Raw genomic sequence first — 16,200 nt, 5'->3', positions numbered from 1 at the left:
AACACCGAGCCCTGGGGAACACCACTTGTGACCCGCCGCCAACTGGATTTCACCCCATTCACCACGACCCTCTGGGCTCGTCCGTCCGGCCAGTTTCTCAGCCAGCGAAGAGCACGCTTGTCCAAGCCACGAGACGCCAGCTTCTCAAGGAGTATGCCATGAGAGACAGTGTGAAAGGCCTTGCTGAAGTCAAGGAAGATAACATCCACAGCCTTTCCCTCATCCACTAGGCGGGTCACCTGGTCATAGAAGGAGATCAGGTTGGTCAAGCAGGACCTGCCTTTTGTAAAGCCATGCTGACCGGGCCCGATCCCCTGCTTGTCCCGGACTTGCCACGTGAGCGCTCTCAAGACAAACCGTTCCATAATCTTCCCTGGTACCGAGGTCAGGCTGACAGGCCCGTAGTTCCCCGGATCCTGCCTCCGACCCTTCTTGTGAATGGGTGTCACATTGGCAAACCTCCAGTCCCCTGGGACCTCCCCTGTTGACCAGGATCGCCGACAGATGATGGAGAGAGGCTCGGCAAGGACCTCCGCCAGTTCCCTCAGTGTCTTGGATGCATCCCATCTGGTCCCATAGACTTGTGAGTGTCCAGATGGCGTAGTAGGTCCCTAACTGTTGCCGAAATCCGGAATAAAACTCCTTAACAGCAATGAGAAGTTAAGAAGCAGGCACTCCTTTATTGCAGCGCTGGGCACACGGGGGATCGCTCCGCCTATCCTGTGCACCTGTCTTGTCTTAACGATACAGTTAAATACACACCTGTTACACATATTCATTAAGTTTCTGGGAAATGTTATACATAATCATCAACTTTCCAGTAAATCATTAGCATATGTATATGTCTCTTCACGCAGGCGCAGCAACGGTCTCTGGTGGTCTTCAGAAGCCCTCTGCTGGTCTTTCATAGTCTTCCTCACTTGTCCGCTTCTTGACCTCTTTTAGCTGATTCTGCGCGGTATGATTCTCATCACTATCTATATTAGTTTGCATAAAAATGTATACTATGTTCTCTTTTGAAATCTAACTTTTTCAATGATTGGTCTTTCAGTTATCAAGATGGGAAAGGTAGGGAGTTTCCAAGAACCAAATCTTCTTGGCTTCTTAAAAGAAAATATAAGCCAACGATAGTCAGCTAAAAGTACAGTACTACACATTCTTTAAGTTCTTTATCTACTGTAGTCACACACTAGAACTTTATATTCCTAAGATTTTAGCTGTAATCAGATTTGATTTCTTTTAAAATGTAACATAACTATTTCCTCCTGGATGAAGGGGGGTATGTTCTGCTCTTCATCCTTGCCTTCCAGCTCAGGGGGATGTTCGTGTATATGCGTTATACTCGTATTCTCCCGAAGGTCCTGTATTAAACGTAGCCTGGGCTCCTCCGCCTTCACCGGTAGCTGAGCCGTTGCCCATGACAGCAGTTAACAGCGTTTTTACCGAACCCTGGCGCAGGAAAGGTGCGGGTGCGTGGTCTGTCTGTGGGGAGGGGGGGGGGCACAGAGGGTCCCGGGGGGGGCACAGAGGGTCCCGGGGGGGGCACAGAGGGTCCCGGGGGGGCACAGACGGTCCCGGGGGGGGCACAGACGGTCCCGGGGGGGCTCCCCGCTGCTCGCCACGCCGACGCGGAGCAGTAGAGACGCCGGTCCTCCCAGCCGCCTCGAGCGGCCTGGTCCGCCAGCATCCCAGGGCTCCTTGCGCGCTCCCGCCCCGCTTCGCGGCTTCCGGTGGCGGTGGCGGCGGCGGCGGCGGGAGCGTGTGCCGGGCGGGAGCAGCAGCAGCAGCAGCAGCGGCAGCAGCAGCAGCCATAGCCATAGCCATGGCGTACCGCGGGCAGGGCCAGAAGGTGCAGAAGGTGATGGTGCAGCCCATCGTATCCTTCGTGTGGCGGGGGGGGGGGCGGTCTGGCGGGGGCGGGGGGCTGGGCTAGGCGGGCAGGAGCTGCTGTGTGGGCCCGGGAGGCGCCGAAGGGCCTTGTCGCCGAGGACTCGTTGCCGTGTCGCCGAGGACTCGTTGCCGTGCTGCGTCCTTAACGCTCCGCTCCAGATCCTCATCTTCCGCTACCTGCAGAACGTGAGTACCGCCGGGCTGCCGCGGCTTCGGCCCCGTGTGAGAGGAACGTCCCGGTGCTTCTTGCGCAGGGCCCTTAGAGCCGTGTGGGGAGCGGGGCGGCACGCCGGAGGGGTCTTTCCGAGTTCAGGATGGGGTTTTTGGAGCCGGTTCCTGTTGAACTGAAGAACTTGCCGTCGTTGCGATCCGTGAGAAGACCAGCTAGTTCCGAGTTGGGCGTTTTTCCTCCTCACCTTAAGGGGTTACCTTTGTAAGAGGCGTTTGCTCTTGCAGTCGGGTGTGCAGGGATGTTTTCCGTGACAGTCTTTAAAGCCTGTGCTGTTGCGTGTTCGCCAGTGAAGGCAGAGAGTATTTCCAAAATAGTCTACCACCTTAAAAATGACCGAGGATGTAACCGAAACCACGCGTGAGAGTTACTGCCTCGAGTGTTACGAAGCTATCGGCAGCAAGGAGTTGTTAATGCACAGGAGAGAACAAAATTGTGTGGAGTGTTTATGTTCCTGTTGTGCTCTCCCCCTCCATCATTTTGCAGAGGTCCAGGATCCAGGTGTGGCTTTCTGAGCAAGTGAACATGGGGCTAGAAGGCTGCATCGTTGTGAGTATCAGGATGTCTTTGGCTTGGGGTTTTTGTTGGTTGTTCTTCAAATTGATAAAACTGTTTCTTCCTGTCAGGAAAAACTAGCATGGGGGGTGGCAAGACCTCGTGCCTCTCCAATTAATAGTCTTAATTGTCCAGCCCACGTCAGCACAGCTCACGATAGTTTGTGTCGTTGTTGCTGAAGTTTAGAGCAGGGGACGTAGCTCACCGACGGCTTTTGTTGCTGATTTTTAGGGCTTTGATGAATATATGAACTTGGTGCCGGACGACGCAGAGGAAATTCACTCCAAAGCAAAACCAAGGAAAGAGCTGGGTATGTCAGTGCGTCTGTGTAACCCGAGCGATGCCTGAATCCTGGCTGCGTGAGCCTTCCCCATAGCAAGGCTTTAAAGCACAAAAGGTGTGAAGAGTGTTGAGTTTGGAGTACAGTGAGCAGATACTGGCTAGGTCTCGGTTCCTGCTGTTTCCTGAGCTGGTGGTTTTGTTGAACGTGAAGGAGAAAGAATCTGCCTCTGCCTGAGGCGAGTCTTTGTCTTTCAAATGTGGGGAACAACGGATGGACTGCGCTGCACGTTTTCTGCAGCCCGGGTGGCTGGAGGGGTCCAGTCGAACTCCTGCTCAGGAATATGGAAGGCAACACGCAAAATGCTGAGCTGCTTGGGCACTGAAAAGAGCTAGGTCTGAGGGGATTTCTCTTGTTCCCCCCATGGTGGTGAATGTAGTAAAGTTGCACTATACAGGTGTCTCTCACTTCCTAGGGAAAAGAAATGGCGCCTTCTAGACCGTGAATTCCTCCTGATTTGTATTGGAATGCCTCTGCTGGGCAAAGCAGTGTCCCTTAATTGCCACCCATTTAAGCGTTGGCTTGTGCAAACTGCAGAAATCGTGCTTGAAATTTAATTTAATTATCAATGGCATCAGTAACACATTTGGAAGAATGTTTCTTGTCAGACTTCTACCTGAAGGAGCGCCAGTAATTTCTAGCAGGAGATGCGTAGGAATCTGTATGACACAAGAGCCTGTTTTTGAAGGTGCTAAGGGTCAAAAGTGAATAGTCCCATCAATACTGAAGAAGGGAAGAAAACCTTGCACTTAACAACTGGTCTTACTCCTGTTGTGGTTTAAGCCCAGCCGGTAACAAAGCACCACGCAGCCGCTTGCTCACTCTCCTCTCCCCCTGCCGCCCCGGGCCACGGTGGGATGAGCAGAAAACATAAGGCAGGCTCGTGGGTCGAGGTAAGGACTGGGAGAGATCACTCACCCCTTATGGTCACGGGCAAAAGACAGGCTCAGCTTGGGGAAGAAACAAAATCAATGTAGTTTACTACAAATCCAAAGAAGCCAAGGATATTAGGAAGTCAAACCAAACCTGCGAACACCTGCCCCCCACCCCTCCCTCCTTCCCGCCTCAACTCCACTCCCGGGTTTCTCTCCCTGCTCCCCCGGCGGCGGGGAATGGGGGCTGGGGTCGGTTCCTCACAGGTTGTCTCTGCCGCTCCTTCCTCCTCAGGGGGAGGAGGACTCCGCGCTCGTCCCCTGCTCCACCGCGAGGTCCCTCCCACAGGAGACTGTCCTTCAGGAAGGTCTCGTCCTTGCTGCGGGCTGCAGTTCCTCACAAACTTCCCTGGCGTGGGTCCTTTCCGCGGGCTTCAGTTCTTCCCGAACTTCCCTGGCGTGGGTCCTTTCCGCGGGCTTCAGTTCTTCCCGAACTTCCCTGGCGTGGGTCCTTTCCGCGGGCCGGTCTTCAGCCACACGCTGCTCCAGCGCGGGCTTTCCCATGGAGCCACGGCCATCTTGGGGGGCCTCTGCTCCACCGTTCGCCTCCAGGGGCTGCAGGGGCATCAACCTCCTCAGGTGCCCCTCCTGCCCCCCGACCCCGGTGTCTGCAGAGCTGTTCCTCTCACATTCCTAATCCCCCTGCTCGCTGCAGGTTCCCCTTCTGAAATAGTTTATCCCAGAGGCGCTACCACTGTCGCTGATTGCGTCGGCCTGGGCCAGAGGCGGGTCCGACTCCGAGCTGAGGGAGCTTCGAGCAGCTTCTCACAGGAGCCACCCCTGCAGCCCCTGCGCTGCTACCAAAACCCCGCCACACAAACCCATAACAACTCCCTTTGCCAAGCAGTCAAAACCCAGAAACTAACATGAGAACCCAACTTGTCCTCTCTTTATTTCAGATTTGGGAAAATTCCCTGCTGGAAAAAAGAAAATCCTGGAAAATCCGCTAGTGTTTGTGTGAGTAGAAGGTTCCAACCTTTTGTTATTAAGCTGTAAGAACTATTTCATGCCGTTTTGTCCAAAAGCGTCAGAAATACTTGCACAGAAATGCGCAGCATCTGAATGGAAGGCGTCAGAACCGCTTGAATTTGAGCTTTATCTGGTGTGGCTGCAGGTTTTGTGGCATTTAGTATCTTCAGAACAGTAAGAATCAAAGTATCTGACTTTGCATCCAAAAAACCTGCTTGTGGCTAAAGAAGATCAGTTTCAGCTCTGGAGGCACCAAAAAATCATCAGCTGTCAAACTGGACCTAAGCCATCTTTTCAAACCTTCCGTGATCTTGCTGCAATGCGTGATGATGGATATATGGATTAGAGAACAGCGTACGATGGCAAACTTGTAGCATTGGCTCTGATGTAAAAAGAAAACAAATTCTTTCCTAAAATCAAAGTAATTCCAAATTCTTGGTACCGTGCAGCCACGCCACTTGCAAAGGAAGCATTTCCCTGCCTCTCAAAGCTTGCTGTATCCTCGATCTGCTGTCTTCCTGCTGTTAATTGATTGCAACTCTGCGTGTCTGATTAGGGCTAAGAGTTGCTCTCGATAGGGATATCATACAACATATGCTGTGCACGCTCGTGTGTATAGATACGTTTATACTGTACGCGTGTACATAGGCATGCCTGTTTGTGTGCTGGCCCTAAAATCACTCGTGTTCTAAAGCATCAGCCTTGAAGGCATATTCATCAAACTGTTCTGTAGATCTTTTGTTTTTACGGGTTCCCTCAAAATGAGAGACTTTTTATGCAGTCTGCTGTGGCAAATAACCCCACATTCTAATCTTTACTATCACTCTTGCTGACTTTATCGTCACTCGCTCTTGGTGTGTGTATAAACGGGTATGTGTATGTATGTTCAGACAGTATTTAACAGGTAGAGTTGACTAAAACAAATGTAAAGAGTGGAAATTCTGACTCTTCTGCTTCAGCTTTGGACAACTTGGCTTCAGATTCTCATCCAGAGATGAGATGTGTTAGCAAGAGCTTGTTCTGTGCTTCAGACGACCCGATGGGTGGTTTGCATACGCATCATAATGCAGCATTGTCTATGTAACTTGTGACACCTAGGACGCTGTCAGCCTAGTGGAGTGCGGTAACAAGCAGGTAGATCATCAGCAGCTGTTTGCAGCTGGGGTAAGGCTGACGGATTGACAGGGGGGATGAGAACACGTAGTTCCTGGTGCTCTGCCTTCCTTGTGATCTGACTGTCGTAATAAACAGGGGGGGCGTTAAGCATCTTTAATACTTTTGTAAGCGATTAAAGGCACAAAGTAGAGCAGCAAGAGAGACTGCCCAAGTGGAATACTTTGTGCTTTATAACCCACAAGTACCCACAGGTAGGTGCAATAATACTCCCCTCGTGCGTTTGTTGGGTGCAAAACAAAGTTTTGTTCCCTTCTTGGTCTTTGGTACAGGACAAAGGCAGGTCAGCAAGCTGGAAGGTTAGGCCAGGGAGTAGGACTGTTTCTTTTTTTTCACCTACTGATACCTTTCTTTAGGGTTACTTTGAAAAAGAAGATTTGACTGATCAAGCCATCAGGAGACTTTCAGTCCAAGAAAGAGCGAAGCCAGCTCTTGCCAGGACTGGAGGAAGTCCCTGTTGAGAGCGAACCCTTAGGACCTGAGCTCGTTCTCAGACTGTGTCGATTATGTCTAAGCAAGGAGACGACTGCTACTTCTATTTCTATTCCACCTGTAACAAGGTATGTTTGGGCTTCTTTTGCTTTGGGGTTTCTTGTTGAGTTTTTAGGAGAGGAGGGGGCAGAGGGGGAGGGGACATCCAGATTTCTGTTAACTGAATAAGCAGTTAGATTCTGCTTCCAGTTCTGCTAGCATGGATAATTTTTTAGGCTGTACTGTTTTAATTTCCTTTTTGTTGATTTCCTTTTGGTTACAGGGAGACAGCTGTTCCTTCCGCCACTGTGAGGCTGCTCTGGGCAATGAGAGAGTGTGCAGGCTGTGGCGGGAGGGTCGCTGTTTCAGGACTAGCTGCAGGTTCAGACACATGGAAGTCGAAGTGAGTGTTTGCCTAAAGATGTGTTCTCAAACTAAATCCCTGAAAGCATTTTTCCTTGCTGTCGGTAGACTGAATGTGCTTGTACGTGGTAGATTTACTTGCTTTAAAATGATACTGGTTTCTGTTACTTGGAGGGGGGTGGGAGGAATTTGGGGGAAGAAAAATCAATTTCTTAGGTATATCTCAGCAAGACATTTTTGTATTAGGTGCTGACGTTGTTCTGAGGTCTTGGGGTAGCACAGGGTGGGGAGGGAGAAGATGGGAAGGAGATAAGGCTCTGAAAGGTAAATTGAGAGAGATTCAAGCTAGGCAATTTAAGGCATTTTTTCCCTCTGAATAATCCCAGTATTTTGCACGTTGTCTTAGTTTAACCCACCCTGAACTGGTGTGTGAGAGCCCCCCGTCTTCTCCAACGGAATGACAGGAAAGCTAGATAATATGTAGTTGTTACAGCTTACGCAAACTTTGTCGATCTGCCCTGAAATGCTTTCAGTGATAAACTGCCCTTTGGAATGATGTTTCCGCAGTGCACTGCAATAGCCCTGTCTCTGGCAGGACGTATAACTATGTCTCTTAGCAAATCTCAGGCGAGTGTTACCATGAGCTTTTATTTCTTTCTGTCTTCAGAAAAAACGCAGTGAGATTCCTTGCCACTGGGAGAATCAAGCAGTTGGCTGTCAAAAATCCAACTGTGCGTTCCGTCACACGAAAGGACGTTATGTCGACGGACGCTTCTTCCCGCCAAGCAAAAGTGAGTTTCTTGGGTCCTTTTTCTTTCAGCATTAAAGAATTAATTTTGAATATTACTTAGGAGTGGGTACAATGCCGTAGAAGGCATCAGGTAACTGCTCACTGATGAGTGTAGGGAGAAGTGTGCAGTCGCAGGCTCTCAGCTAAACGGACTGTAATTCTGGTATGTAATTTTTTCTTTCATGCTCAGCTTCTCTGTGCTTTGTGTGATCTTTGCACTTCAGGTTGCTTTCCCCTCATTTAATCCTTTCTGGATGGTCGGGTGGCGAGATTAGTGTGTGAAGGGAAGCGGTTGTTCCTGGTGTGTTCGTAGGGGTGGGGAATAGGAAACTCTGAATTCAGTAGCCAGGTGGGTTATGTACCTTATCTACCCTATCTAGACAGTGAGTGCAAGGTTGGGGTGAAAGTTTTACATGGCCAAATGAGAGATGATCCTCGTCTTCCTCTAGCTACGCTTCCAAGTCCCCCTGAGTCTGCAGAAGATGCTGTGAAAATGGCTCAGGCGTCACTGCAGCAAAACAAACTTTCTGTCCAGTCAAATCCCTCTCCGCAGCTGAGGGGGGTGATGATAGTGGAAAACTGAAAAGGTCCCAAGTCCTACGCATCCTCCAGTTGTAATCAATGCTGCAGATGATGATGAAGATGGCTACTTTTTACTTCCTGAAGGCATTTCTACTGGAGGTGAATGTATAAATGACAGAATGCCTGAACTGTGTAGCGTTTAAAGCTACGGACGAGAGTCTGGACTCTTAAATAGTTTTTCCCCGGTATAGCTCTTGCTTATATGAGCTTGTCAAGTCAATATAGCTGTTTAAAAAAAACCCTCCTACAAACAGTTGCTTGTAGTTAGGAATACGAACAGAATGTGAACCGTGGACTGAAACGTCATTGTACGAGCTACATAAGCATGAAACGTCTTGTATAATCCCTGCTCCCTAACTGAATAGGTTTATTTTCGACTTTCAGACCAGCTTTCTGAAGAAGGAGGTGAAACTAAAACAGCTGTCCAGCAACCGGCAACAGAAGCCCCTAGTGGATCGCGGATAATTTCCACTAGGAAATGCAGCGCTAATACAAAGCAAGGTATTCTAGCAGCTGTAGTAGGATGGATTGGAAGGAGAACTTGACGATTAGCTCCAAAGCACTATGTTCTAAAAGTACGGTAGAACATAGGGTAGCTGGATGGAGTCAGCTATTTCCATGGGCTCATTCCTGTCTAATAATGTCGTATGTCCCTTGGGTCAGACAGGTCAACTCCTCCTTGTTGACTTTTGTAAAACAAAATAGAGCCACAGCGTGGAGTTTAAAAGCCTGCAGGTGTGTCCTTTCAAACACTGTGGGAAGCCATGTCTAATGACAGAGGAATCTAATATCACGTAGATGGATTAAAACGCTTAAAAGTGCAGGTTTTACTCTGTAGGATGGGAGGAGGGGTGCCAATTGCTTACCAAAATGCCCATCCGTTCTATGGCTTTTTTTACTTGTGGGGAGTGTTGAGAGGGTTTATTTGGAAGACTTTGGAAGGGTTCTGAGCTGTAAGAAGCTTGAGGAAGCGTGCTCTTCAACATGTGCCTTTAGGCCTCAGCTTCATTAACGATTTTCTGTTTTCAGAGGACAATTTAAATTTTGGAATAAAAACAGTTAAAGAAATCAAATTGAAGAAACTAAAGGAAAAAACAAAAAACCAAGGTGGTGAGTTAATATCCCTTACTTTCTTATCCTTCTGCCTTCTGTTCACCTTCATCCTTTTGTTTTTTTTGTTTTTGTTTTTAAGCTTCTGATACTACCTGGATAGCTGGCTATGCACTGGTGAATACAATTCTTGGCACGAGAAAGGAAATTTTTGGGGGCTGTTGGGTTCAGACTGGGAGGTGTATGCAGCTGAGAGCTGCTTGAGTGACAGACTTCCATGCTTAGTTGCAGGCCTTGAGCTACTTTGGCGTGCAGTCTGTTTTCTTAAACTCAAACAGCTGATATTCTAGATTGGAATTCCAAGGGCAAATCAGAGGGAAATTGCTCATTTCTCTTATTTACATGCAGTGGTCATTGTGTGTTTGACAGTAATGGATAACTAATGTCTTTGGTCTTTGTGATAGTTCTTCTGTTTTGGTTGGTTGGTTGGTTTTTTGTTGGTTTTATTTTTTTCCCTAAACATCCTTATGTTTTGCTTGCTCTGATCAGAAGGTCCTTCAGGAGTTTCTGTTCCTCCGCTCCAATCTCGGGCTGTTCCTGTGCCAGAAAAGGAAATTGTACGGACGGTAGTGAGAACTGTGACTCTGTCTACAAAGCAAGGTAATAGCCAATGCTATTGTTTCCATTTCACGGCTCCTCAACCGAAAGGTTAAGTAATAATTAAGGTAATTCAGACACGTTAGCCTGCTGGTGCTGCCTTTTCTAATTAAAACCCTGCTTTTATGCTTAAAGGCCCTGGTTTGATTGCAAATATTTGGCATTTGTAGGTGCTGAGTTTGTCGTATTGCAATAAAAGATCCAGAAGTGGTTTGTCAATACAAGTGTCAGTATGCAAATAAGGGGATAACTGGAAAACCCGGGGAGTAATGAAAGGGAAGACCTGTAGAAGATGGTATTATACAAGTAGCCAATTTCTGAAGCATTGACGAGGCTGACGGTGGCACTTGCGGAGAGTAGCGTGATACGAGTCTGTGTATAAGTGGTGGTGTTCGGATCTGCACAAATTCCTTGGAAAGGCAAAAAACGTGTGGCACTACTACTACTCGTAGTCACTCGTTTCTGTGGTTTGGCTGCCAGAAGAGTGTCTTTTGCTGGGACGTGGGCTAGAAGGACAATGCTTTTACTGGCTACTGGTTTGTGTGCACTGAAGAGATTATTCTTTGTTTTAGGGGAGGAGCCTGTGATTCAACTGAACCTTGGTGAGACGATGGGAAAACGGAAAGCCTCCATCGGTAAGAGCTTTTTGTGAGCCGTTGTTCGGGTGCCCTCATCTAAACGTGAACTATATTTAAGGGTATTTTTGCTGCGTGCAGGAGGAAAATACATTTTGGCAGAGATGTATGTTGACGGCAGAAGTGGCAAATTTGGTTAGCAGCTGAAAGACAAATATAAGCAAAGATCCCTGGAAGCATTGAAGTTTGTGGCTGACTGTTCTAAAATCCTCCTCCAGAGAAACGTTCTTAAAGTATTGCTTGTTTTCTCTCTTTCTGAAGCTGGTAAAAGTGTCCTTCCGCTAAAGCGCAACCTTGCTGACAGGCTGGGGAAGAAGACAGAGGTTCTGGAGAATGCTGACAAAGCAGCAAAGAGAGGTACGGCTACTGAGCAGACATCTGGATTTGATGCACAGATTTTCTGTTTAGGTTTGCTGTTTGTCCTTTCTTCTAACGGTTCTTTTTGCGTGTTGGTTGAGGGCTCGAGGTAGCTCTGAATCCCAGTGAAGTGATGGGTCTCATTTCGAAATGCGAACACCAAATGGAGATTTATGCAGTCTGCCTAACTTTTTCTGTTCTCTCTTGTAGTTCAAGTCCCCAGGTCTCTGAAGGAGAGGCTAGGACTGTCCTCTGAGCAGACCAGTACAGAGACAGATAAGAACTGGCTATTAAGTATGCCTTCCCCTTCTGTCTTTCCATGAACTTTCATGCGACCGTAAAAGTTAATTTAAAAACACCTGCCTGATTCCTCTTGCTCAAGTGCTGAAGCTGTCCTGTTTAGCCACTGTCAGAGATCTGGCTCTAGGGGTGGGGGGGTGTTTTCCACTCGTGCCTCATCAAGGTTTCCGCTTGAAAACTGCTGTGAGCCGTCAGAACCTGCTGTATGCTTACGCAGAAGTAGGACAGAAGCACTACCAGGAGCAGGAGTTTGAGATGTGAACAGAGAGACAACGGTCTGAGAAAGTAACAAAATAAAATAGACTAATTCTTTTTGTGTCGCAACTCTCTCCGGATAGCACTAGTTTTCAAACTACAAGTGGCTTAAAGGAGGAGAATACCGTGCAGAATGGTGCTGTCCTAAGATGCATTCTTGGGATCACGCAAACCTAGTTTTCCTTAGTCCTGTGACAGATTTTGGAGACTTTAAATATTGCTGGACTCTCCTTAAATGTTGGTGCTTCTCTTTTTTTGATGATGACAGAGAAGGCTGCTAAGCCAGCAGGAGAGATCCATGTGAAAACAGTGGAGGAAATTCGACTTGAGAGAGCTCATCGGAGACGAGGAGAACCTCAAGGGAAACCCCAGACTGAAGGACGTTGTAAAACAGAAGATCCCAGCTCGGGGGCAAGACTTTCCCCTGCAGTTCGTGTGAAAACTTTCTCAGGATCCCTGGCTGAAAAAAACCACAAGCGATTGGAAGGAGAGAAGCGAAAACCAGAAGAGTTTCCTACCGAGACAAAAGTTGAGAGGAAACCCAAGAAGCAGAGCATACTTGCTCCGTCTGTGCTCAGCCAAGTGCGCCCGGCAGAGCCGGCAGGTAAAGCCAAGCCAGCAGGAGAAGTGCGTGTTAAAACCTTGGAAGAAATCAAGCGGGAGAAAGCTCTGCGGATGCAGCAGAGTGGAGGAAAAGTGCCAGCTCCACCAGCACAACCTGAACCTGCCCCGACAGGGAGGAGGTTGTTACGGATCACAAAGCTAATAGGTAATAAGGTGATTTGGTACCTGCCCTGGTGAAGCGCTTCCCCTGTCAAGCAAATTCAGTTTGCTCAGGATTTGCTTTGCTTTTTCCTTCTGCATATAGTAGAGGGTAGAAGAGTTTAAGGCTACGAAGTCAGAAGGCAAGGAAGTGCCAGAATATGCAACCATATTATTTTCTGTGAATCACGTGATGGTTTTCTGTATTTCCCACTGGAAAATTCTTCCACTGAGGAGCTTTGTAGCCTAGTTTCTTGCTTCTGTTTTTTTCTGCCATCCGCTTGTGGTATGGGATCTTCCCTGGGCTGAATCCAGGCTTACCTTCCTCTTTGGCATATGCGTTGTTTAACTTAGTTATTGATGTATCTATGTTTGCAAAGCATGTATCAACTTCTTAATGTGAGGGCCAGTTTTTGTCAAAATTGGCAGAGCACTAAAGATATCGTTAAAGAGGTAACTAGGTTTCTTTATTTCTGCTGTTGACAAAATGATGTGGGGTTTTTGTTTTTTTTTTTGCTTGTTTCGCAGCACCTGGAAGAGAAGAAAAGAAGATAGTGGAATTGAGCAAGCCTTTTCCCAAAGCTGTCTCTGCACCCGCAGAGGTGAGTCCTTTGTGAAGACATACATCTATCTATTCATACAATTTTTGATACATTTTGTTATGCTTTGTTTGTAACTCGCTGCATGCTCCCAGTTTGAGTGTGTTCCTACCTTTCTGCATTTGGAAAGTGCTGCAGTGATGTCGCAAGTCCTGTCACTTTCAATAGCATTTCCAGACAACGTGTTAAACCCCAAGCTTTGAATTAATCTTATTATACCTGACAACGAATAAGAAACCCTATTAGCACCAGATAAAATCTGCGAGGTTAATGTTTTTCTTCTCCGTGACTTTCTCTGTGAGACTGGAAGAAGGAGATCTTAAAATCCTGGGCTAAGAACTTTAATAGAAAAGGCTAGAGGTTTGTATTAGAGGAAGTCAGTCTGCCAGGGAATGCTGTCTTGGGGGAGCTTGTATGACTTCCTGTTGCTGAAAAAGAATGTAATAGATTACAGCTAGAGTCTTCTGCTCTATTGAAGAAGCTTGCTGTGTTGGGAATTGTAGGCTTTTGAAACTATTTCCATAGCAAAGCATGGATCCTGTTACAGGTTACAGGCAACGTTTTATGGGGAAAAATGTCAGATCTGAATGGTATTAACATGCTCTGTTCCACATGGAGCTATTTCGGAGGGATTGCTACTCAGATTTTCTTACTGAAATCTCCATAGATTTTTGTCCTCTTAGTCCTCTTCTTTTGTTTCTTTCCGGCCCTCTGATCAGAGTGCAACTAATTCCAAAGTTCAAGTGAAGAGCCTTGAAGAGATAATGTGGGAGAAGCGGCAGCTGAAGCAACGCCAAGAAGAGAAGCTTCAGAAGGAAGCAGCTGCTGTGCCATCTCCTGTTGAACAGGCAATCAAGGATAAAAGTCGAGCATCAGGGAGTCCTGAATCCAGTGTGGTTTCAGGCTCAGCTTATCAGCTTCCAAAGAGGATATTGGTGAAATCTCCGGGAGATGGGGTTGAAAGCCCAGGAAAGGGTGCTGCCGTATCACCAGGGAAACGGGCAGCTCAACTCCAGGAATGGAAAGCTGAAAGTAAGTGTTGACTGTATGTTAAAGAGTTACTTTAGGTCATGCTTTGAAAGAAAGGCAGAGGGTGACAATTTTCACGTTGTAACTCTGGCTCCTTTTTGTAATTGTTTTGCTCCTTTTTATGGCTTGTTGGTAAACAGAGTTAACGGTGTGGAAGATAGTGCTGAGAATCCGGGAAGAGGCAGTGTAGTTGTGCTGGCTAAATACATTTAACTAGAAGGGTTGTGGCGCTGTTAAGAGAACCTGTTTGTTTGTTGTTTTGTTTTTTTTTTCCTGAGGTAGAGCATGACGGTATCAGTTCTCTCTTCCTTTTACTCTAGCCAAATGGAAGGTGTGCCTGAAGCCTTTGGATGGGAAAGCCACCTTCCCCACAAAGCAGCCACTGAAACGTAAGGCAGCCGAGAGTCATCCCTCTGCCGTGGCGGCTGTGAAGCCATTGAGTGCCACTGGTGGCGACGGGAAGGAGCCTTCAGCTAAAAAAGCAGCTGTGGTAAGGACAGCGACTGAGGCAGTAGTGGGTCCCTAGTAAAATTGATGCCCAAGTTGTACGCTCCTCTTGGAGAACAGGTGGAAGACTGAAATGTTCTCCGGCTCTCTGTTCCCTTTTAAGTCCAGAAGTGGTCGACAGGACACTTGTAGTACCTTTCTGCTTTTTACGAGGTGAATGGCAGTGTTTACATAACGCTCTGCTACGTCCATTAATGCCGTGTTCTTTAGGAAGACCCAAGGTCGTTAGTAAACTTTAAGGGAATACTAACTTTTCTTCAGGTGTGCCCTGGTTCTGTATTTTGGTTAGGGCTCAGCAATGCCAGAGGAGAAGCAGTGGAGGAAGAATCTGCAAAGCAGTCTTTGACCTGTGTATCATAAAAACCACCTTGCTTCTTCCTAGGCCATTGTTCCGGCTTTGCCAGAGGACAGCCTCCTCTCCGTACGTGGGAGAGAAGAACCCCAAGCCAGGTAACAACTAGAACTTGTTCTTTTTCTTGATCAGTGTGCCTTTCACGTGAAACTGAGTTGTGTTTTTTTCACACGTGGAAACATTAGGGTTTTGAGATAATTCATGCCAAAATCCAGCAGAGGAAAAATTTGTCTGAAAGAATAAGCTTCTAGTAGCTGGCTGGACTGCTTATTCAGATTCTTGTCTGAAAATGCTGCAAGTTGGTACAGCTTTTCAGTGGCTTCTTGGGTTTTCTGAACGCCTGCAGAGGTTGACTTGGTAACCTTTTTGCAGTCAAATTAGTAAAGGTGGCCAAGTACCTCTGGCTACAAAAATGGAACCTTCTTTGCCAGACCCCAGATGCTGTGTCTTCGCGGATAAATCCCCAAACTGCAAAATGTACCTGCTGATACATTGGACTCTAAAAGTAGCCCCAGGTTAATTGAATAACAATCCCTGTGTAAGGCTGAGGTGTAGGAGGGATTAACTACCGTTTTAAGAGCTGGCTTGCAGAAAACATGTCTCTGCTTAAGGAATGTCATACACTGATTTGCTCTCTTTCTTGTTCTTCCAAGTCCTGTACTGCATCTTGGAAGCCAGGCAGACTCTGTGGCACAGTCAGAGGTCACAAGCTCAACTTCACCTTCTTCACAAGTAGCAGTAAAGAAACGCCGGTTGAGCTTCTCAGGGGCCTGGGAAGCCCCCTTCTCTGTAGAAGACGACTTTGAGAAGTTTCTTTGGGAAATCTCAGGAGGCAAACAGGAAGACGAAGTTGATGTGGACCCAGAGAATGAGGAGGATGACTTCTTCATGGAAATTGGTGAACTGATTGACGGCTGAAAATAAAGAAATAAATAAATTGCAACTGATTATTTTGTTGGATACCCAGAGGTGATTCTTTTTCGAGCTGAGGTTTTGCAATGAGTCTTAAAGCACAGGTGAACTGGTAGAAATTGGCAGTATCTGCACTCAGTTGTCCTGAACTTCCCTGCAGGTCAGAGGTGCGGTCTGAATTTGTGACCCTGCAGAAGACAGCTGAGACTGGGGTCTATTGTGTACCCTGCCACCAGGGATCGTTTTCCCTAGCAGCTACCTTTTGAATGATTTTCTTAAATTTTTGAAGAACTTGAGTCTCTTCTCTTCCTACGAGGATTTGTGAAGCTGCGGGGGCCCTCAGGCATTTGCTGCTGGCAGAGGAAAAATCGGTTGTCGGAGTTGCTTGTCAATACTTTCTCTCTGGGAGAAAACACTTGCGTGCTTTGATAATCCACTGTGCTGTCTTAGTTCCTAGAGGAAAGGTCTGAAACCACAACTGAGCAAACTGC

The 16,200-nt window shown here is 47.4% G+C and overlaps 1 pseudogene; it reads left to right on the top strand.

The window, feature by feature from the left end:
* The first annotated feature begins 6,462 nt into the window (after positions 1–6,462).
* On the top strand, positions 6,463–15,757 carry LOC128154824 (zinc finger CCCH domain-containing protein 11A-like; annotated as a pseudogene).
* The last annotated feature ends 443 nt before the right edge of the window (positions 15,758–16,200 follow it).

Source organism: Harpia harpyja, chromosome 19 (assembly GCF_026419915.1).
Source record: "Harpia harpyja isolate bHarHar1 chromosome 19, bHarHar1 primary haplotype, whole genome shotgun sequence".
In the NCBI taxonomy this organism is placed as follows: domain Eukaryota; kingdom Metazoa; phylum Chordata; class Aves; order Accipitriformes; family Accipitridae; genus Harpia; species Harpia harpyja.
Note: the sequence above shows the minus strand (reverse complement) of the source record. Positions and strands in the feature narration are given on the sequence as shown.